Source organism: Echeneis naucrates, chromosome 18 (assembly GCF_900963305.1).
Source record: "Echeneis naucrates chromosome 18, fEcheNa1.1, whole genome shotgun sequence".
In the NCBI taxonomy this organism is placed as follows: domain Eukaryota; kingdom Metazoa; phylum Chordata; class Actinopteri; order Carangiformes; family Echeneidae; genus Echeneis; species Echeneis naucrates.
The window spans coordinates 2,123,274-2,146,918 of NC_042528.1; the positions used below are offsets into that span (position 1 = coordinate 2,123,274).

Below are 23,645 nucleotides of genomic sequence, written 5' to 3' on the forward strand. Positions count from 1 at the left end.
AGAGATGGGAAGATGGTTAAAGAAATTATCTTTCCACCAACAAAGTGAAGCAAAATTAAAACTCTGCTTCCTCTGCTTTCAGTCCAGATGGATTTTTATCATTTACTCGATAAAGTACAAGTACACGAATACATGATTTGGTCTCCACATTGCTATGGGGTTAGATGTGGCGTGGAAAAGGTTGAGTCACTGTGATTTATCAGAATATCAATAATTCTTTTTCCATAGAAAACGGCCTATTTTAGGCCCATGTGTGTGTTATCTGAATGGCTGAAGGGAAATCTGAAACAAAGTACTTCCAGTAAGTCACTGGCACATCTTCCTCTCTTTTCTCCATGGGGTGATAAATCTTCTGCTTCTGGCCCAAAGGTGACTGGAAACTCCAGCTAATTCCATTACTGCAGAGCCAACAGAGAAGATGACAACATTGTGCACACACTCACACACCAAACACTGTCAAGTAAAATCCGTGAGTGATTCTGCAAGATGGAGAGATGGAAAAAGAGAAGAAACGTTGTGAAGACATTCATTGAAGAGGCAATCATTCATTCATTCATTCATTTATTCATTCATTCATTCGTTCTTCCAATACAATAAATGGTGACGACTTGTGATGTTGAAGCCATAAAAGGCTTCCTACAGCTGCTCCATCACCCACCTGCTGGGCAGCATCTCCGGTCTCGATGGTCAAACGTGCCGTCATTTCAGCTCTGGGATTGTTGCCACGACAACAGCGCCCTTTACAATGTCATATTGCCGAGCCATTGTCAGTCTGAGTGGCCCTTAAAAGGATAAAATTCAGTCTATGCTCGTCATCTTGTCTTCTCCTTTTTTTTTTTTTTTTTGTTGTATAGTTGCAAAAAAAAGCAGGCCTGTGATTTGTTAACCTGAGCTCTTTTTTTTTTTTTTAATCATCAACATCAAATTCCTCCGTCCGAGCCTTTTTACTTTATTTGGCCTTCACGGCCGTAGAGCTGTTTAAGCATGCCAAACGCTGACCCAAAAGTGTTGCTATGTTGTTTTTCTCCACGAGCTGGGGGCGCTTCAAGGAGTTGTCAAACCGGCTAAACCATCCGTCTCGTGTCATGAATGATGACGGAGGCGCTGAGCGACACGGGGGGGAAATATACAAGAACAGAAGTTTGCAATTCGAGATTTCATCCGTAACCCCTGATGTTTTGTTTCGTTTAGAAACAAACAAAAAAAGAAGAGCGATTGAAAGGATGCTGAAATTGAACAGTTTTACTTTGCTACCTCATGAAGTCGTGGGTGCTTTGGGGGTTTATCTGCACCCAGATGAGACCCCACCTGGTGGCACTCGCTATGACATCCATTATTATAGTCATAATAAACCTGATAATCCTCGTGAAGGAGTGAGATACACATACACATTTTATTGATATTAACATCAAATTCCGAGTTCAGTTTGGCATCTCCAGTCAGCAGAAGAGGAGATGAAAAGCATCTGATGGCGGTAACGGCGTGAGCTGTGGTTGCTGCGACATGATAAAGCTTACCGGACTGAAAACGTAAAGCAAACCCAGCAGAGTGCACGAGGAGGAAAAGCAGGAGCTGGGTGTCGGGTGTCAAGTGGCAGATCTTCTCCCTGAATAAAGGTCTGTCATTTAACACACACACACTTGGGGATTTGGAGGTGTGAAATTGACCCCGGTTAGCCAGTTTCTATGTCATTTCTATTCCCAATACGGTCACTTCAGTGTCGTTTAAAAACTTCTGAAACATTTAACAGTGCGAGAATGAAAATATAGAGGTCACACAGGCACAAAGATAAAAAGGCAGGTCGGATTCAGTCACTGAAGCGATCCCTGTTTCACTAAACTGTTCGTCTCAAGAGCTTCAGTAAAGTATGTTATTCCTCTCCAATTGTCTAATAACAATTTAATTTAATTTAATTTAACAACACAGAACAAATACACACAGGATTTTAATTAATCTTCCTTTGAGTCTAAATGATCTTAACCTCTACATATGGATTAGAGAGCAGACCTCTTATAATTTGGATAATTAGATCTCAGTTGGATCCAGATCTGTTTTGATGCAAAGCCCAGATCTTCAGAAGTGAAATAAAACTCAGAGCCAAACCCAAACAGTAAATTTGGAACCTTCCTAATGCTTATTAAGCAGTCAGCTCCTGTGAGAGGAATGATCCGACACAGTTAAAACCTTTTGAAGTCTGGATTTTTACTTTCAACATTAAGTGTTGCTGCGAACATATGAGATCTGTACAGTTGGTCATTGTAACCTGACTGCAGCACAATAGATGTAGAGCTTGCCTTCTGGGGACCATGAACCATGTTGACTCTTTACAATATTTTATATTTCCTGATTTTCCTGATTCCCTCCATTGCCTGAACAGTAAAATCCAGGCAGCGGTGGCATGAAAAAAAAAAAAAAAAAAAAGAGAGAAAAGACGTCCGATAACCGGCACAGATAAATATGTATGTGTTTCCAGTGAAAGGGATATGATTCTGTAAACTGCAGAGGTAAAAAGAAAAAGGTTGAATCCTGGGTCAGCGTAGGAGGAAGTTGGGGGATGTTTTCGGGTTTAAAGAAGCCCAGCAATCAGCTTTTTCACATTCTTTGAGAGCACACTTATCTGATGAGTTCCAGGGAGGCTGAGTGAGGCCCATTCTGAGATCTGACCTGAAAACAGATCTGATGAGGCCGGCGAGGCGAAAAGGGATATTTGAGAGTCACTTAACAGAGTCAGCTGGGGCCATAATGGGAGACTAGAATAAAACATGTAGAGGGGAAGACTAAAAGGTAGAAGAGCAGCGCAGGGAGACGGATTAAATCCATATCGGCCGCAGACAACCGGAGAAGGCTGAAGGGCCGTCAGTGGGAAACTGGTGGGCTGAGGCGGGATGCATGCAGACTAAAAAGGGCCGAGTATCCGGATGCACAGTCAAATTAACATCAGCTGGGAGGCTGAGAAACTGAGGGCTAGCTCACAACAACATACAAGACAAATATCTGCAAAATAAGAACTGCTTGGAAAGAATCTAACCCACAGCGAGCTTATTAGCTTTGCTGCATCATGTTAAATGGTATTAAGTGGTTTGTCAACATTTATTAAACAGGAGTTTAAGGTTAATGTGTCCCTTAAACTGTATTTGCTTATTAACTGGTGTTTTCAAAATCGATACTTAGGATGAGTGAATCAATGAGTGAATTGTGGATAAAATAAAATAACATTCATTTCCAGTCTGGTGATTCAAATCTGCGCCGTTTGAAATAAAGCAGAAAACATCACAGCTCTTCTCATTGTAAGTTCAACTTTAATGAGTTTTTTTCTTATAAACACCAGAATGGCAAACGGCATCGAGGGGCCACACAGCAATCAGACATTTGTATGACAATGTGTTGAATTTTTTTTTTTGTTTTTATTTTTCCCCGGACCTCTCCTCCTATTTCATCATTGTTAAAATTCAGACTCTGCAGCTTTAAGGCCATTCTATTTCCTTTATTGCCACATAGTGCAGTGTGTATGATGTAGGAGAGACCTCGTTCCAAGCTGTTCTGCGGCCCATTAAGGGGAGGCTGTTCACTTTGGTTTGCAGTGTGAGTTTAATGGAGCCCTCGGTGTATCATAACATCTGGTGTAGCTCTGTGGTGAAATGAGTTTTGGGATAGCATGGAGAGGCGTAAAATAAAAAAAAATAAAAGAGGATCAAAACAGAAAGATGAAAATAATCAGTTGGGTTGTTCATTCCCTCAGTGAGGCGACAAATTATTAGCCACTTCCAAAAATTAGAAATGCTTTGTGTGACTCAAACAAATTATGGCTGTTCACAAACAGCAGGGAAGGGGGGAAATTTTCAAAGTAAAGCGTAGATTCTTCCTCCAAACTGAGTGCACTGATCAGAATTTACTGCTAAATAGAAATGTACCCAACTACAACATTCACTTTCAAGGTGCGTCACTTCATTTATCTTTTGCTCACTCAGGGAAAGCAGAACAGTCTGTTTAAACAATAAAAGATAATTACCTCACAGTGTGTAGTTGTTCAGCATTGACAGCCAGCCATATTATCTAATATCTGTTTTTATGATATATTTGAAGTGTGAAGTGACCTTGAGAGAGAGACGAATCCCTCGATGAGTCACGCAATCTGATGAGGTGACACTCCAGAGATGACAAAATGGAATGGCAGGGGGTGTAGACAGGGACGTGTGTGTGTGTGTGTGTGTGTGTGTGTGAGACAGATGTGATGTGCACATCAGGCCTCAGGTTGCTCGTCCACTCGCACTGTCCAAATTATCCTCCAGTGCAGTGGAGGTATTCCTGTACAAACTGCTGCTGCCGCCATGAACATGAAAGTGTGTGTGTGTGTGTGAGACAGTATTTCACAGGGGGGTAAGGAAGTGTGACTGATGTCAGACTGGGACACAACCCTCGCTGCACATAGTTGCTACATTCCTAATTAGGAGGTGTCTATAAATAATAAGAAAGAGGGAGGCGGCAGAACAGAACGCACTCTGGTTTGGAAAAAGGAAACGACGGCCACACGATGAAATTTAATGACGTTTTTTTTTTTTTTTTTGTTTGGCTGCTCAGATCAGTCACTGTTATAAATTCCAGATTTAATACTTTTTGAACGGGCGAGTTGTAGAAAACCGGTTCTCATTCGGCTGCCATGAGGGAGAAAACAGACTTTGCATCAGGCTGCAGCAGAAAGTTGGACGTTTCAACATCTGTGAGTTTTTGACCCTGAGGAGACGTTGCAGTCTCTCGCTGCGACTAAGCTGGAACGCGTTTAGCTATCAGAATCTTTCAGTCTGTCACTGAAATACACAAAAAATTGTGGCTTTGTATGTTAGAACACATTTTCATAATGGCTTCTAAATGGGTGTAAATGTATCAGAACAGTAATGATGACATCGCCTTCCTGCTATTAGCAGTTGTCACATGTCAGGAACAAAACTGTTTTGCTCATCCGTGTCAGACCGACGACCAGAAATGCATGAAATCTGTCATCTTTTGTAAACAAAGAAATGTTGGCATTAAGAAGCCCGCTCCGAATACCTGCAAATCACAGGCTGCCTTCGGATTATGCTCCGAAAGAAAAGCCTCGACTTGCGTACCGCCGAGCAAAAAAAAGAGTTTGTTTGACAGCAGGCGGGAAAATGCACCGCTGCATAGATATGATGGAGAGACGAGAAGCCATTTTTAAGAAGCCATGGCGGCTCGGAGGGCGTCGACAGAAACCCCGTAGATGTGAATTCACGCACGTAGGCGCCGATTGCCTCGCAGCTTCGTTCCAGGCTGTTGGTGTCTGCACACAAAAGATTGACAGAAACTGTTACTGGAGCTGTTCGTTTGGTGGCTGGAATATTTGGGAATTTATTTGGAAAATTATGAACTTTGACCTTTTATTTTGGTACCCTTTTATTATTTAAAGGGGCAGAAGTTGTTTTATAGTGTGCTTCTTAAAAGTGAACCACATAATGACACTTCTTGTTTCATCACTAATTGCTTACAAGATGGAAAATGGTGAGTTTATTATATAACAACTGTGTTTTAATGAGCTCATTGTTCGCTTTTAATGTAACACCTGTCAAATGAACAAAGTGCAGCAGAGCAGAGTAGATTAAATGTCATTTCCATCATTTCCTCTTTAAAAAAGAAGCGCACAAACACATTCGCTGTACACACATCTCACTATTATCTATAGCCAGAGTCACAACTCAGGGGGGAAACTGAGGACATAACAACAACAACAAAAATTCCTGTGCAGTTTGTCAGGTCATTAACTTTTGCAGAGAGGAAATGAGTCAGAGCTCCATGTAAAGAAGGGCAATATGGTAGATTTTGACATTTAGCCTTGATGGCTAAATGTAGAAGAATGAAATCCCTCGATGGAGTCAACGAGTCTTCTCTCTGGAGAACTTTGCTTTTTATTTAGAGGCTGTTGTTTGGTTATTTATGTGTGTTGACAGATTTCAGCGGGCAGTTTTTGTGAGATCATAAAGAATTTGCTCCGTCATTTATTGTCCACACACACATTCACACTTCCTTCTGGGTGTGATATTTCCTGAGGGCAGTAAATGGCAAAGATGTGTTGTCAAGCTGACGGTTTCACTTTAGGAAACGCGACGATCGTTTAGGTCACTGCCCATCTGATAATTAGTCACACAAACACAGCTGAGATACACACAATCACTCACAAACTATGTGAAAAGGGCCCTGGTGACCAACATATGGCACATCATTCATCTGCGTCTTGAGTGAACAGGACTGACCCGCAAATTAGATTTATGGTGACGTGTTTCATATGGAGATGCTAATTATGACACCTGAAGTTATGAAAGAGACGCTGAGGGATGAGGAACAAGAGGAAGAGTGGTCAGGAAGAGAGATGTATGAAGATGGAAGCAGCCAGACACCCTTTGAGAAAGAAAGCAGGAGGTGATAAGAGGTGTGAAGGGGAACCGACCAACCGTTAGCTATACATCAAGATGAGCGATGGGTGGAGAGGTGAAGGGAGGCGGGCAGCGAAAGGCTGAGACTCTGTAGACTGTTCTGATGTGGCTGATGTGAGTCAGCAGTGAAAATCAGACTTCTGAGACTGAAGAGATGAAAACTTTTATAAACATTTTATGATACATGGATTTAAAGCATTTTAAGGCTTAACAACTGAAATACAGATACCCTCCTTAGGAGTCAGAGGGCTAAAGGTTCTACCGCCAATCCGTTATTTGGATTCAATATGACTAGTGGTCCTAAAGGATTAAAGGGCTCATTTGTAGGTTTAGCTATTGCTACATATCCAATTTCAGCATTAGGAGCCGTTTACTTAGCAGTCTGGAGTTCATCATCAAACTTTCATTACTCACTGAGAGCCGACGCCGGAGGCGGACCTTTTCTTTTTCTGAAGTTAGAAAGCTGGCAGAGTTTTGAAGCGTATCTCCTCTCTCCACAAAAAATTTGCATAACATTCCCACCACACAGCTAAAGTCTCTGTTCTCCAGCTGAATTCAGCATGTGTGGCTGGTTGGTGTGGGCGGACGGAGGAGAAGACATGATTTTTAAAGGCTGAAAGGAACCGACATGGGGTTGGCCATTTAGGTGTCGGACCTCAGAATCAGGGCACACAGGTTGAGGCGCTGCAGGAGGCCTCACAAACACAAGGAGGCAAATTTTTTATGTGTGTGTGAGTGGAGTTTGTTGACTTGGAGCTGCAGCACAACAACCACAACTTGGCATTTGTGCCAACAGTTTGACTTTATAAAGCAAATATTAAAAACGAACCGCCACCCGTACATATTAAAAACACCTTCAACTCAACGGAGGAATCCAGGCACACTGGAGGGGAATTATCAATTAAAAGACGCAGGCCGTCTGGATTTGGACCTCCATGCTGAGAGGCGTTGGCGCTCTTACGCCTCCCCGCTGCGCTGCTGCTAAATAGGGATGAGTGTCTGAGATGAGTAGGAAATTATGAATGGATCCAAGATGTGTGAGAACGTCTTTTCCACGAGTCGTAGCTCCCGGTCTTCATCTCCCCTTTCTTGGGATTCTCCTGCATTGTTTTATTTGCTCTCTAAGCCTCTTCTCTTCTTCTCTCATGCATAACTGCGCTCCCTCTGGCTGATGCCTGAGCCGTGAATTCTAATTATTTCTGATTACTCATCATCCAACTGAGGTTTGGAGCCGAAGTAGGGGCTCAAACCTGCTGTTAAAAGAATGGAGCGTCTTCACCTCCTCCATTTTTCTCGCCCTGTAACGCCTCCCTTTGCCGTCCTTCGCCTGCCTGATCTCATCTGACCAACAGCTGCAGCAGTCAAATAACAGCTGCTTTCTCCAGTTTGCATCACAAGCTGCGAAGGAAAATGGATCACGAACAAATTTGTCACCTCAAACCTCAAAATCTCATTATGAAAAATATATTTATTTATTTGGAATAAATGCTCCATGAATAACTCAGTGATGTGAAGATCTTACTGATTAAAAACAGACAGGGCTCATCAGAACAAAGATTATGCTTCTTCCTGTTGGGCTTGGGAAAAAAATTAAAAGTGTAAAAAAATATTACAGCTACTGAGGAGAATTATGAAAAGCGTGGTCAATATTTTTACTGCTGCAGGTCCATCGATGTATTAGAAAAAACCCAAACAACTCACAGACAGTTTACTACCAACGTGACTCACATATTTTCATTAATTTTGGGGTCATAATCAGCATAAAATCTGCATGTGGTATACTAAGGCAGATGCTAATTACACATTGAGTGGAGAGCCACTAAAAAGATCTGAAAATCAAAATGGCGACGTCTCGAGTGCATCTGTTCGTTAACAAAACTACCACAGAAGTTTGCATGATACCTCCAACGCGTGTGATTTAAAAAAAAAAAAAAAAAAAAACGTCTTAGAAGCTGAAATTATTGACTCAAAAAGAGATGCAAAACACTTTAGTCTGATCCGACCACCACAGGAGAGCAACAATCAGAGCACTGATGGCGCAGCAGCTGCTCAGAATATCAATGACTGATGTCTGCCTGGAATATAAACTGAGGCCACGTGCAGTCTGGAAATGGCTTGTCAATAGAGTCCAGTTAACATACCTCATTAGCAGCTGGGTGAAAGTCAAGTTTAAGGTTAATGAGTGTAAAATTGCTGCTCTTTGTGGCCTTTTTGTTAAAGAAGGACTCATATTCTGCTGATATATTATTCGCCACTGAGTCTGATTATTTTTGGCGTCCGCAGGTTCCGTTTCAGCTCAGATACTCATAATATACTGATTTAATGTCCGTCTGACTGCAGCAAAGCGCAGTCGCACTTTCTAATGAAAGGGGAGGCAAAACACACAGAGAAAATGTAGTAAAGGTTCATGTCACTGACGTGCAACGGCTGGAAACAGGAGGACGGAACAAAAAGCCTCACAAATACAATTAGGAAAGGGCACCGATAATTTCAATTGCATGAAATTATCCGCTTCCATCAAAAGGTTGCTTTCCGATTGCTAAACAGATAATGTGCTCAAAGGTTAGCAGCCGACGCAGCGTTGAGTCCAAATAACTGCAGTAGTTAGGGCTGAAGCAGCGCAGGATGTTACCCTGCAGTTTCTACAGTTCAAAAGCACGACTCCAACATGGCCGCCATGCAGGAGTGAAACCCCGAAGGTCTGAATAAAACACACTCTTCTTCCATCGAGCGTTTTTCTACTTTATTTATGAATCTGATTCCACGGGCGTCTGTTTATTGTCGTGTCCCTGCAGGGCTTTGCATGGTGCAACACCCAGCATGCAACACTGAGCTCTGCATGTTTGCTTTGGACTGCGAGGCAGGCGAAGCAGCGTGTGCGCTTTGTGTTTTTCGTTCTCTCGTACATGTTCCTGCAGTGACATGTAACACACGCAACGGCAGCGACGGAGAGGGAATGGCTGTGTTCCCAAAAGCCAACGAGAGCTGACAAGTCGCCCAACAGGGTTTCAACAAACGCAACACAGCAGTGTGCGCGCATGTGTGTATACGTGCCATACATATTATATTGTGCGAGCAAAAAAGGGAGAGAAACTGGCAGAGATTTAATAAAACTGCATCGAATGCTCAAGCGAATTTTGATGAAAATCTTCAGTTTGTCGCCTTGTTTGGAAAAATGCTTTCAGGTTCATTCACTCAGTAAAGTAAAGTCGGTCCCACATGGAGCTCGAAGTCTTCCTATTCGAGTCAGATGTCGAGCGGAGCCATGTGACTCCACACACACTGATTTCTTTTTTTTTCTCTAACGACACTATTGTGTCTCTCAGGTTTGCTTAGGGTCTTCCGTTATTTATATCTGTGTACTTGACTGCCTGTTTCTGTGTCTCTCATAATTATCGACCTCTTCCGTGGATATGTTGTCCATTATTTATGAGGACATTTTCCATCCCCCCATCTGTTTCGCACTCTTGTTCTTACACTGGCACATCTGTCTTTAAACCACGTCTCCATCTGCCTCTGTCGGTGTGTAGGTCAGGCACACATTTATTTCAACACATATTTATCTCAATTTCAATGCAGACGTTTGATGGCTCTCAAGGGCAGACTCCCATCATCTGTGATGAAATGCTACATAAAAGGACAGGAATTAATGTGCACTTTCAGTAAATACACATAAGAATCTAATCCAGATGGATGCGAGTCTATTAATGACTTTATGGTAATCTACAGGATGCTCAAGGAAAAGTTTGATTTAATGATTTAAAAATTTACAGTTGAATTATTTGCATTAAGCTAATTACAGACTAATTTACAAGCATTTTGTCTTTCAAAGTCAGACCAGTGTTGACTTGTTTTTGTCTCTAAACCTGGATTCATTGCAGAAAAACAGAAACTTCATGACTGAAAATTGTTTTGACGAATTTACACATTCATTGGACGGATTGTTTATTTAAAAATGTTTAATTATCCAAATATTCAAAATAAAAAGCTACCTATTGAGATGAAACATATAAACAGATAACAATCAATAACACAAACGACCCACGATACTGTAAAAAGTATAAATAGGGATTTCCAATTTTTTTTGTAAATATTTCAAATTTATAATGAAGGCCTACTGTACTTAATACAGCATGAGATGATAAAGTGTATTTGTTAAATTAAATGGACCATCTGTTCATAATCAGGAGTAGATGTTTTTCACACATCTATAATTTTCTCCATCGCTGACTCCATCACAGACGGATTCTCAAACATTGTAATCGTCTTCCTGCAGGATGGAGGACCGAGGGGCTTCGCTGTGCTCCCATAACTCATTTACGTCAAGTACTATCACTCGGAAAATGTCATATAGTGAAATATGGCAACGCGTGTACAAGTCCCGCCACTCTGACTAATGAAGGTAATCGTCATTGTTCTCATTCATATTCTGGAAAATGATTGCGGCTGCTTCTCAATGGCTCCGTGTCTCGTCCAGATAATCACCAGGGCAAATTACAAGAGATGAGTCGACCGCCTCGCCGCCGCGAAGCCAGAACTGGAAATTATGACTCATTCCGATTCAGATTAGGCGTCTGGAAGTCGTGATTTTGATGGATGATTGTCTTGCATTGTTCTTACTTCAAGCAGCGTCACCTGTCGACGGTCCATCGGGGATTCAGAGAAAGACTGAACGGAAACTCTACGGCTCAGCGGAGATGCAGGCGTTGCAGTATGAAACAAAAACGCACATAAATACAGAGCAAGGGTATTTATTGGTTATTCTAGATTGGCCAGACCGATCAGCACCTTGTAAATCACACAGACATTCTCAAAGCTTAGGAATGAACACGTTTGTGAATTTTCTTCAATATTAAAGGATTTCATCGACAGTGTTCGAACAGGAAATACTAATCACTAATCCAGAATGCTTTTAATGGGTCTCATTTGCAGAAATACAAATAAAAGGTTGCACCCTTGTGTCAAGGCTTTGGAAAGCATTTTGGAAAAATGATTAAAGCATTTTTTTCGCATAGCATCAGGAAAGTATGAATCAGACTTATTGTCGAAGGGCTTGTAGTGAGAGAGTGCAGTGATGCATTGCATGTCATCCTCTACGCAGGGAAAATCTGTTAACCTGTACCTCGAGCAGCCTCGGGCAGCCGGAGCACTAACAGCTCTCCACCCGATGTGCAGCTGAAATGAGAAACTCTGAACTCGGACGGACTGTCTTCTGGGCCAAACACCTCGGTTGCATAAAGGCCAATTCAGGGCCTCTTCTTACCTGATCACATCTGTTACTCTTAAATTCTCCTTAAGGTGAGCCCGAGAAGCAAACAACTAAGTCTGTTCGTGCTGTGTGAGTGTTAGTGGTCCAGGTTTCGGATTATTAGTCTCCTCCCCAACTAATTATTTTCCAAAAACAAAGACAAGTCGATCCAACTTAAAAAAACAAAAAACAAAAAAAAAAAAACCACAAGCTAAATACAGCTATTTGTTAAATCGTTGGTTTGCTTGCGAAAAGGCTTGCTGATTCAGCAACACACTACTTTAAACACCCCACTTCTGTTTCAGCTTATCAATCCAGTCGTTCACGTCGGCGATTGGAAGCCATTAACAGACCGAGCAGAGAAACCCTCTCAGGACACAGCAGAGATTTACTGCAGCGCAGCGAGCCTTCCTCGTTAAATTGAGCCATTGTTGATCCAACAAGGAGCAGAAGTGTGTACGTTTGTGTCAATGTGTGTGCATTTCACCATGTGAGCAGATGAGTTATTGCGTCCAGGTAAATAATTCATTCTATTAATGCGGCCTGACTAATTAAAATTAGCTTTTTTCCCACGAGGGCAAAAACTCAATATCGTGTTAAATGAGGACAAGAAAGAAACCGTTAGCACAACAATTCCTTTGTGAGAGGATGAAAAGCCTGCAAAGCTTTGGCCGTGTCCTTGTAGAAGCACTTACAATGTTTATTGACTTTGTGTTCAAACTTTAATCAGGTAAGCAGAAAGAAAGAGGAGAGATGGCTGTAGTTTTCTAACAGAAGGACAAATGTGATTTTATTTTTATTTTTTTTTTCGTTTTTACTTAGTTGAGCAAAGGAATAAAAAAGATTTAACAAAAACGCCAAAAATTGTCACTTTCATTTGGGCACTTTGAAGGTAACGGTGGATGAAATTAGTTAGATTATTTATGAACGATGCGTTTTAATGAACATCAGTTAAAAAAAAAAAACACTGTGAGGTCAGAAGACACAACTGGAAAAATACACACGTTACTTCAGCACGTTTGCCCACCGAGTGCTGCAGCACTCCGGCTCCAAAAGCACAATTGGAAAACAGCAAAACGCTAATTGCAGATGAGGCTGAAGGCATTGAAGGGCCGACCTGAGGCCAAACCTCTGGTTTCTGAAGCTTCTCCAGCACTTTGAAGATGACAGCCATCCTCACAGAGAGGAAGTCATGAAGCTTGTGGTGTTGTGGCTTTTTTTTTTTTTGTTTTTTTTTTTTTTAAATGCCATCGAGTGCACGCCTCAGCGGTGCACCTCTTCTGATGCACCCTGGGATGATGTGCTCCATCAGTTCTGCCCTGTGATGTAAGATAGTGTTAGCTGCGGTGTTAGCTGTGTGCCAGGCGTGGGCAGTGTTTTTAAATTTATTTCCTCCTCTCTCTCTCTCTCTCTCTCTCTCCCTCCAAAGTGACCAATCAACTGAATGAGGAACGAGCTTCTCGACCATAACAAGCCTGCCCGAGCTGAGTTCATGTTTTCTGGATTTACATGGAAGATGCTGCACCGCAGCTGACTTTCATCTCGACACAAAAGGTTAGCGGTGTGTGCCACTTCCTGTTGTTTGGTTGCTCCTTCTTTAGACCAGATTATCAGGTTTTTATTTTGCTTGTTTGATTCCCAAACAGGCACGCCACCTTCGCCCTGTCCTCCCCCTCAAAAAACAAAAAATCTTTTTAATCTCAGCTGGTGAGCTGGCTAAAGCAACCAGGAGTTTACACAAAACTTGTTTTAAATCTTAGCCACCTTTCTACAGAATTATCATTATTATTCTCATCGGGCCATTTAATGTTAATTTACATGCTCATGAATTCAAACGTAACCTTAATATTTTATTTCACATATCAGAGAAGTGAAGAAAGGAATCAGCAGAGACTGTGGCTGTTCTCTCTTTGTTTCCCCCCATCCTGTCTCTGCCTTACAGCTTGTTCCCTGCAACATGCTCATTCCTATCAGTTGCCAGCATTGTGTTTCTGTCTCTCTGATCCACTTCTGCTTTTACTTCATTTGCTCTCAGCGTGGTTGGCAGAATCCTTTCTGTGAAAATTCCCCTCTTCAGATGAATGTGCTGTCTTCTTCCACCTCCTTTCTTTCGTTCTCTTTTCTTTTTGTGTCCTTGGGTCTTAAATAATCTGAGTGTTGTGTTCATTGTGAAACTGGACATCCTTCAACTGCACAAACCAAAGTGTGCACATCTTAAATCTGTAAATGATGACCTTGCAGTTGCTTTTCAACATTATTTCTGTATTGTATGTGACTCACAACTCTTTGCTCTGTTTGACATTTTTAATAACGACATGCCATTAATATATAAGCTCAATCTTGTGTTACCGAGTCCAGCTATTTTATACAGTAAAAAATATCATAAAAATGGGGGACCTTGCAAAGAATGCATTGATTTGCAAAGTTTTCAATCCTATCTGAGCTGCCTTTCTATTAAATGGTGCTACTTTTGTTTCCTGACTCTTCAGACAAGACAAAAGAGAGGTTGAATAAGCACCTTCCTTTGTTTACCTTGAAACAGTGTTGTGCGTTTGTGTTTTAGGTGAACCACCACAATACTTGCCTTGGCAATGACAGTGTCTTAAATTGTGAAATCCAGCGTGACGCCAGACTGTGATGGCCTGCAGAGTCATCAGTCTCTGTGTGTGTATTTGCTGTTCAGTTCATTAAATGGTCCCGCTTTTGCACACTCGTAATTAGAAATTGTCATTTCAGATGAGCGCTCAGTTTTGTTTTATCCCTCTTGAACGCAGCTCAAATATTATGACGAGTTGTTGTGTGGGAAGAGTCGACCCTCTGTCTATTCTCAAACGGAGAAATGTTTCTGTTCACTCCCGCTGTCTCCTTTCAGCTTCAAAGGGGGCGAGTTGGAGGACGCCGTCATTACTTAATTTTTCGCCCTTAAAAAAAAAAAAATATATAAAAAATTTAGAGGCTTCCAGTCGGGTCCTGACGTCCCTTAATGAGACGTCAGGATGGAGTGTGGGAGGCTGAATATGAATTATATTAATCTTGTGACTGGGCAGAAAGCCTTTGATCACTTTGTTAAATCTTGGAAAAGAAAGAGAAACAGACTGAAGTGCTCAGAGCGATCCATAATCTTATAAACAAATTGACCATAACTCTGCATTATGTTAATACCATCATTCTGCTGTCATTTTCTCTGCTGATACCCAGCAGTGGTTTTCATCATCAAAGACGTCTTCTTACTTTATGTTTGATCTCAGTAAGACTTCTTCTTCTTCGTACGCTTCATAATTTTTTCATCAGATTTAACAGGATATTTCTACATATTTTATGTCCAGCTGTGCATTTAAAGCAGGGACGCCAAGATGGACGCCGAAGTTAGAATGATCTTGAATCCTTTTGGAGAACAAAACGTGCTGAATAATGAACACTCCAAATACACCGTGCTAAATAAACCGCTCCTCTTTGTGTCTTCCTTTTTGCTGCCCAGGTCTGTGATGCAGGATTAAAACCACCTCTACCTGCCGACTGTGAAGGAAGCCTCTGAGGTAAGAACTGCTGGGGTGACTGGAATTTCCAACTACCGACTACAAAATAGGAGCACACACTTTAGGGGGTGTGATGATGATGTTGTTGTGCAGCTGCAGCTCCTTCGTTTGAATGGAGACCGTTGAGAGGGATTACTCACAAGGAAAGCTGGGGAAGTTGGTTCTGGTCAGGGATTACCCCCAGTGGTCTGACCCCGGTGGTGGTTTCATGACACGCACACACACATCCACCCACTCGCTGCACCCGCGGATTAGTCGTTACTTCATTGCATACATGAGTTAGAGATGGAGAGGGGGAAGGTTCCTGAGGAAGGGCGGGGAGGGGTTCAGAGAAATATTTTCCAATATCACACCAGGTTATGTTTAATCCACTCAACATGAAGGTAAGGTAGTGACAATCCAGGGGATCTGAAAATGAGATGAAATGAAACATTCCTGGAAATCCTCTCCTCTCTTGGCCAATGTGTTAGATTCAACAGGACTGCACACAACACCAATTAAATTTAGGAACTGTCTCCCAAAGTGTGACCTTGAGGGAAATCTTTGTGTCGAGGTGTGAGCGGTGTGATTTCATTTCACTGAGGAGACATTTCATCACTCGGTTCCCACCACGTGTCGATGAAACTGACCCACATATTAAATTTCTCCTGAGAGAAAAGTGACGCTTGATGATGACCATTTATTTATTTTTTTTCAGTTTAAGTTTGAGCCGTTCTTGAATCCAGCTTTTTCAGCCCATGGAGAAAACGAGAGGGACGATGATGAACCAATAATTCCACCGGTCATACATTAGACCTCGTGTGAATGATCCCAGGAGGACACTGGGGTGTAATCATCGAAGAATTGGAACAAGAGCCGTCAAGCTCTGTTGCCGTTTGTCAGACAGGGTGGGATCATTATGAGGATGAGGACAGGAGGTTCTGTTTTTTTGTTTCTCTCTGCTGCGCACGCTGGTGTGAACAGCCGGACTTCAGTTGAAATGCATTTCCACATTTGATGATGCAGCCAGGCTGGCAGACTCTTGCTGTGCCTCGAGGACACTGCAGCCAAGCACCCTTTGCAAACGGCTGTTATTATTCTGCATAGCCCATTTTTGTTCCTCCTTTTTTGATCTGGATTTTTCTTTTTGTTTCATGAATCACTCGAGAGAGAGAGTGAGAGAGAGAGGGAGTGGACACGCTGCACAGGAGCCCATTCAGAATAAAAGTCGTTGACTTTGTCAAGCTGATGTGGAAATCTGTAGAGTTCAGCGCTGTAGATGCAGTTTGGTTTCGCGCTGCTTGGCAGAGAGTTCAGTTGTGCTGGCACATGGCAAAGTGTTGTTGAGTCACATATCGATCAATCACCATTATTTTGTGCTTAATGGATGATGTTGAGGCTTGAGGCCGGAGAGCAGCTATTGACCGCTAGATGGATGACGGTCTTCACTACTGAGCTGCTTAAAGGATTATATTCTGATCTCTCAGCTCAGGCCTGTTGAAATTAAAATGTGCAGCTAATGAAATATTGTTTATTATTTATAAGCTCATGAAAGACGCAGCTTGCGTTGGACAGTAATGTGAGAAGCCAGCAGGTTTCTCTTTCATTTCTCCTATTCTCCTCCTCTCCTCTGCTCCTCAAGTCTTCGCTGGCATGATTCAGTTTCCTTGCAGCTCGCTCCTGCTCTTTGTGTTTGTCTGTGTGTGACTGTGTTGCAGCCCAGTATTCATGAGAAATTATGTTTTGACGTATCATTATGCCCGGCCGGTCTCGCCTGTCATTAATCACGTCCCTTTACCAAAAAGAAAGAAAAGAGACGTGTGTGCATCCATTCTTAGACTTTCAATTTTGAGCGCATTAGTCCATTCACATGGACGAACACGGCGACATGCAGCTCGTTATGAGCAGACGGTTTGCTCAAAATGGGGAGGAAAAATTGAAAAACCATTTTCAGCCATCAGCCATCTTGGCTGCAAAGTGGAAAAGATTGGAAATTGTGAAAACAGCAACAAAGGAGGGAGGACCCATGAGCAGAATCATAATGTTTTGAGTGTGTGTGCGTTAAGTTAGTTTCTTTAGCTCATTGAATATTTATATTTTCACCCTGAAGAATGAGCTGAATGAATCGCTGCAACGGGACGAAGCAAACAGAATAAATCCAATGACCTCATGATCAAACAGAGTTGAATTATGTGAAGGAATGCATCTTTGAATATAAAGAGAGAAAAGAGGTAGAAACGACTTCTGGTCCAAGTCTTGGAAACAGATGTGCAATTTTAGATTGAAAATGTCCTAAATAAAATATGATGAGAAGGTGACTTTCTGCAGGATGTTCTCAGTATCGTCTGCTCACATGGCAGCTACAGACGATTTCATGAGAAAACTGGATATGAAGCTACAGCAGAGCTGAAGGTCTGACAGGCTGCTTGGTTCACATTTTCTTTTTAAATGTTAATGTTAAACGTTTTTGTAGCTGTTGAAAAGGTGGTTTGATTAGACAGCCTGGTTTTCCTTTCCTTTTTAAATCTGTAGGTACGTTTAACTCATCGAGAACACGGCAAAAGAGTCGCTTCTAAGCTCGTCAAGGACGAGATCTTTGCTGCTGAATGACGTCTGATGTTCATGTGTGCTTTGATAATGAATCCAGGTTCTATATTAATGCGGCGGAAATATCAAAGGACTCCATCTACAGAGAAAAGGTCCCAGCCTGTATTCAGGAACTGAGCCTTGAAAGCAGCCGTCAGAACTTCTGTAACTTTGTGACGTCACAACAAAGCTGCCCACCTGCAGCCACCGAGCCTGAGGGAGGTGACGTAAAACTTCACTGCAATGATTTTTGCTTTTTAAAAATGCAGATCTTAGGCTGTTAAACTGCTCTATATATTAAACGCTCCAGACATCTGAACATTTCTGACTTTTACACAATGTGAGATGTAAACGGTAAAAAGGCTGTGTAGCCCTTTAGCTAACATCTGAAATCTGGCTAAACTGTCTTCTAATCATGATCATCAGTGAGATCAACCTCCGCAGAGCCGATTAAGTCAGAACTCATTTTACGCTGGGACTCATAAATATGCCTCACTGATTCCTCATTTTTGATCTCTTTTTTGGTGAAAATTACGACTTTCTCGGAGTGAAACTATCCACGACCGAACATAACTTTTATTTATTTATTTGTGTACTTTACCTCCTCAGATGAATTAAATATGTTCCATTCGCTGTACTTCGAAGACACGAAAGTACGTCGACATGACATGAGCCGTCAAAACTTTCCTCCAGCCCTCCAAAGAAAACACGGTCTTGGTGTTTTTGGAGATTTTTTCTGACTTTCATCTTTTTTGAAAACATCTAATTAGCCCCGAGCGGTTTTCCTCCTCCATTCTTTCAACTTGGCCTGACTGACCTCCAATTAATTATCTCCCTGATTAAAAGAAAAGGATTTTCTCACAATAAGACCTTGGAGTGACTTCTGTCAGCTTCTCACACCGAACAGGAACTTCTAAAAAAGTGAAGACGAGACCGCCAACGCATTTTAAACCTCCTGAAGTCCGAGGGATTGTGTGACTTTCAGTAAAACCAAACCTGCGGCTTTTATTGGGCATCATTGGATTTGTCTTGAAAATTAAATGTGGACAGTTTGTGGATTTCACCTATCGCTCACACTAATAATATCTGTGACTTGTCAATACATTTTAATGATCAAGTGAAAGATGAAAGATGCAACACCTGAAATCCGTCCTCGCATTTGTGACAATAAGCCCTTTTTCAAATGGGTGCAGACTAAAGCCGGTTTGTCAGTTTCACCCAGCGGTATTAAACCTGTCAGGATTTATCAGGCGTGGGTAGTCGAAAAGGAGTCGGTGATGAAGTTAATGTCTGCTGGGATTTTTTTTATTCCTTTTTTTGGGTGGTGGCGGCGGAGTTTGATTCATTTTAAAACGAGAATCGAAATGTTCTTTTAGACAGAATTTAATGCAAACGGATCCCAAAGTTAACATCCTCACCAGCTAATGATTCACTCGGGGACATCGAACGTTAAATAATGAATGAGAAGCATCGAAGCACGGAGCGAGTTAGTCCAAAGCTAGGAGACTTACAGCTTTCAGATTAATCCAAAATTCAATGTACGAATTCATCTTCTAAATAATTTTATCATTTAACTCTTTAATTATTTGACATCCGTGTCTCTGACTTTGAAGCAACACACTGAGCTTCTTAAAAAAGAAGCTTGCATGCCATTGACCATAATTTCACTATACACAGATGAAATGTGTTAGTAACACTTCAAATATTGTTTTTACTGCACATTGACTCCTCTCCTTTAGTAAGCATCGCCTGCTGTGAGGGACATTTATTTTCAAAGTTTTGGTGTGATGCAATGTTGATATTTGAAAAATGGTACGGAAAACACTCTTGCTTCTATTATTAAAGTGGTCACGCAGCTAAATCTAAAATCGGGCAGCGTGAGTCAGACATTCTGCGTTCTCAGTGTTCCATACTGCTCCGGCCCGGTGTCGGGAAAACTGTTAGCAGATGGGAAAGAGGAATGTACAGCAGGTCCGTCCACATATAAATACACAGCAAATGGTCTGGAAATGTGTATATAGACGCTTATGTGTGGGCTGATTTATTCACAGAGCCCAAAATCTTATACGGCGTCATGTGGTGAAGACCAGATGCTCCGAAAAGACAATTTGAACGAACTGAATGGCAGAAACATCAGCCGTATGCAATTGTAAATGGAAAATCTTTTTTTTTTTTTTTGTTAAATAAAATAAGATCGCTCGTCAGGATCCGCTCCCCGTCACCCATCGCGCTAACTACTCCTTTCTTCTCCAAATATGCCATGATGTTGGAGACGGGGGTCAGCGGGAGGCCAGCTGATGAGGCATCATGGGGGATGTGAAGTGTAACAGGTGATGTCAGCTGCTGTAGAAACTCAGACTTTGGTGTTAAGAGCTCTTAAGCTTCGGTTTTAACAAGAAAGTAGAGTCAGACACCGAAGCGAACACGGCGATGAGGCCGAGATACGGTGCAGAAGAATTCTTCACTCAGTTCAAAGCCAACATTGCTCCCTGTCTGACTTCGTAGAGAACATTTTTTGGGAGCAGTTCGACCCCGAAGAAATATATTTCACACCACTGCCTTATCAATTGTCAGCCAGAAAATGTCACCGCTCAAAGCTGCCTCGGCTGTTTTCTCTCCACCAGCACTTCATCCTCTGCCGCGTCGTTTCCTTGATCTGATCTCACAGATCAGATGTCAAAGTCAAGCGACAGATGACAGTAATGAACGTTGGATGGTGGCTCATATTTGGCGAATGTCGGGGACCATAAACTCGCCGCCGGAGCTCTCTGGGTGCATTAGTCACTACCGAATTGATGAGCTGCATAATAATCATCTTCCACACGCCGCTGCACGTCATTCATTTAGAAACCTACATGTCCTGAGTGTGTCGTCATTTCGGGAGCCGTCAAATTGCTTATTCTCATAATTCCCTCTGATAACATGAAACCTGTTACCGAGTTCAGCGCTGGTATGAAAGCCCATTACAATATAAAGCAGTCCCAACGCACTCCTCATGTAAAGATGTGTGTTGTTGAAAACTGTGTCTCTAACTTGTGTGCATTTTGTGTGTGTCCAACGTGGAGAATTGGGCGGGCTCCCGCGGACAGAACCGGCATACAAAATTGATACCCGCCGTCATATTTCCCAAACGTGTGATTGGGAGAAAGAGAAACGACGCAGGAAAATCAAAATGAAACACAGGAAGTCGATAATTAAAGCGCAGAGATCATTTTACCGCTCAAAGCAAGAATACACTTCTAATTTCTGCCTCATGTTCAATTTCTATTTTGTGTGCCTGTTTTGTATGTATGTGTGAGTGTTACCAAGAGGCCGCTGTTTTCGACTGGAAAGAGGAAAGAAAGACAAATTCCTCTCCAGGCTGGCTCTTCTGTCACTGCAATTCAACCTCCATCTCTGTCTTTTCACTGTCAGTAAAAAAATAATAAAAAAAACACTCCTGAGGGGAAATAGACTGCTGACAAGTTGTCTCTTTTTGTCTCATGTGTGTGTTTGTATTTGTCTACGCACATTTGTGTGACGTGTCGTCCCCTGTGTGCCATACAAAGCTCCAGACTTCCAAAGATTCAGATCCCATTGACTTCCAAAGAAGGAAAACTTGTGTTTCTCACACTCAGCATGTCTGAGTTGTACATGCACGTACATCTCAACGTCGTGCTGTAAATTTCCCAGCAAATCTCATATTAGGTAATATTAACTCCAAGGTCAGACGCTGCAAAGTCACAAGGATGAGTGTGTTTTACGAGGCAAACATCATGAGAGGGGCCTACGTGAGCTGCTAATCAAATCCATTTGAATAACCAGAAGAGCTTCCGGTCAGATTTTTCTGATTTACCAATGAAGGACATGTCTGTGCTGGTGCAGCAGCCCATTTCACTGCCAGATGATGGCCATCCCTTCTAGGCGTAATTTTTCTCTTTTGTGAAAATCTGCTTTTGATGAAACTTTTGGCTCGACGGAGGATCGACACTCACTAATAATTCTCCAGGTGATTGAACAAGCGGGGAAATTAGCACGTGTCCAGTAAAATCAGGAAAGCTAAAACCAGTGTGGTTTGGAAAGAGCTCCTTTCAAACTGAAAGGTTCTCATCGATATCGATGGGGTTAAAAACTGTCCGGAATCTCTCTCCTGAGACTCAAAGTTTCCGAAGTATTTCCACTCATATGGGACTCGCACACCCTGGATGTGTGTGATCATTAGAAATTAATCACAAATGATGGGCGGGCATCCAGTCACATCTTGATAGTAATTTCCAGAGTTCCTGTGCAGCTTCAGACTCAGCTGCTGTTGAGTCAGCTCTCATCTTTACAGGTTTTTACCCCCAGACAGAGACCAGGGACTCCTTTCACTGCAGGAGACGCTTAATGGGGCGGGCTGTGAACCGTCTGCGAGGCAGGAATCACCTAATGAGACATCTCGTTTAGAAACGTCAAAGTTTCTCTTTCTCTTTTTCTTTTTTTTTTCAGAAAATCTCAGAGGAGAAACACGCGGCCTTTATTCGGAGGGAAAGATGGAATCTGAGTGTTCGGCTGCTCATTATATATAAAAAAAAAAACTTCTGTCATGATTGTATGCGACAGCAGCAGCACAGGAAAATGAAGGAGGCAAACGAAAACCCCAAAAGTTTTTTTTGAAACTTAAAATTCAAATTCCTAAGGCCACCTCTCACGACTTCCCGTTCTTCCATGTCTGACATGCCGGCGGTTGTGACCTTTGCGAGCTTGCTGACGGATGTAGAACGTGAACATTTACCTACAGGTCAGCGACCTGAGGGGCAAAATGGCTTCATCACTAATAAAAAATACTCTTTATTAAGTGATTTGTGATCTCAAGCCACAACCAGATGGATGAATTACTGAGCCTTTCCCTCCTCAACAGAAAGAAAACATTTATCTCCACAGTTTATCTCCTCTCCGTCTCATTCTTCTTGATTACCTGCTGTTAAGTTGGATGATTTGGCTGAAAGAAAAGATGAAGGAAAGTGGAAAAAAGTTAGATTAGAGTTGTGAACCTTGAGAACGAAGGTGACTTCTCTGATAGTAAAAGTTACGTTAAAGTAAGAGTTGATGCTCTTTACTGGAGGTTTTTGTCACCATGTTTTTCAGGATGTGGATATTAAGTCTGCGAGATGTATCGTGCTGCCAACCACACAGCTTAAAAGTCTCATAAGTGACGAAATGAAACGTTTCTAGCCTGCAGGAGACCGTGTGCGAATAAAACTGCTGCAAAATGGGGAATGCTGAGAAAAGCCTTCAGCCTGGTGAAACATATAAACCAGACTTTTTATCGGCTATTTAGGAGAAAAAAATCTGCATCACTAGTTAGTTTGCTTTTCGATGTATAGATAAATAAAATGAAACACACACTGACTCTCACAGAGGAGGTCACTTAGCCACACACGCAGTGACGTCTGTGAGTCCTTCTCATTTTTTATCTTGCTCTCTCTCTCACTTCACCATGAATGTTTTTAAAACATGGACTCTGAAGTCTGACAAGTCAAAAATCAGCATCAAAGGCGCTGTGTGTCCACTTCCTGTTTTATTTTGTAGTCTCGGTCCTTGTTCACAGTGTCTGATGTCACTTCCTGTTCTTCCCACACACCTGCACCTTGTTAGTTGTCAGTCTGTGTTCCTGCTCTCCAGACTTTGTTTGCCGGTTTTTAACTCTATCAGGATCTTGGTTTTTGTATTTTTTCCCCCCTGACTGGATTTGCTCGCCTTGTCTGCCACTTTGGACCGGATAATTAAACACTCTGTCTTCACCACCTGCCCTGTGTCTCCTCGGACTGTCTCATGTTTTGTGCAGGAACATTAAAGGTGAGCCCAGGCCGATCTGTGCTGCTCTAACGTGAT

General features: G+C 42.1%; 1 protein-coding gene across 5 annotated transcripts in view; it reads left to right on the forward strand.

Moving 5' to 3' along the window:
• The window catches only part of htr2cl1 (5-hydroxytryptamine (serotonin) receptor 2C, G protein-coupled-like 1), a 122,644-nt gene that overhangs the window by 25,940 nt on the left and 73,059 nt on the right, over positions 1 to 23,645 (forward strand). For all 5 annotated transcript variants that reach the window (XM_029526754.1, XM_029526757.1, XM_029526756.1 and 2 more), the window contains 2 exons: positions 13,121 to 13,245; positions 15,170 to 15,227. The gene's annotated coding sequence lies outside the window, so the exon portion shown is untranslated. The remainder of the gene's footprint in view (positions 1 to 13,120; positions 13,246 to 15,169; positions 15,228 to 23,645) is intronic.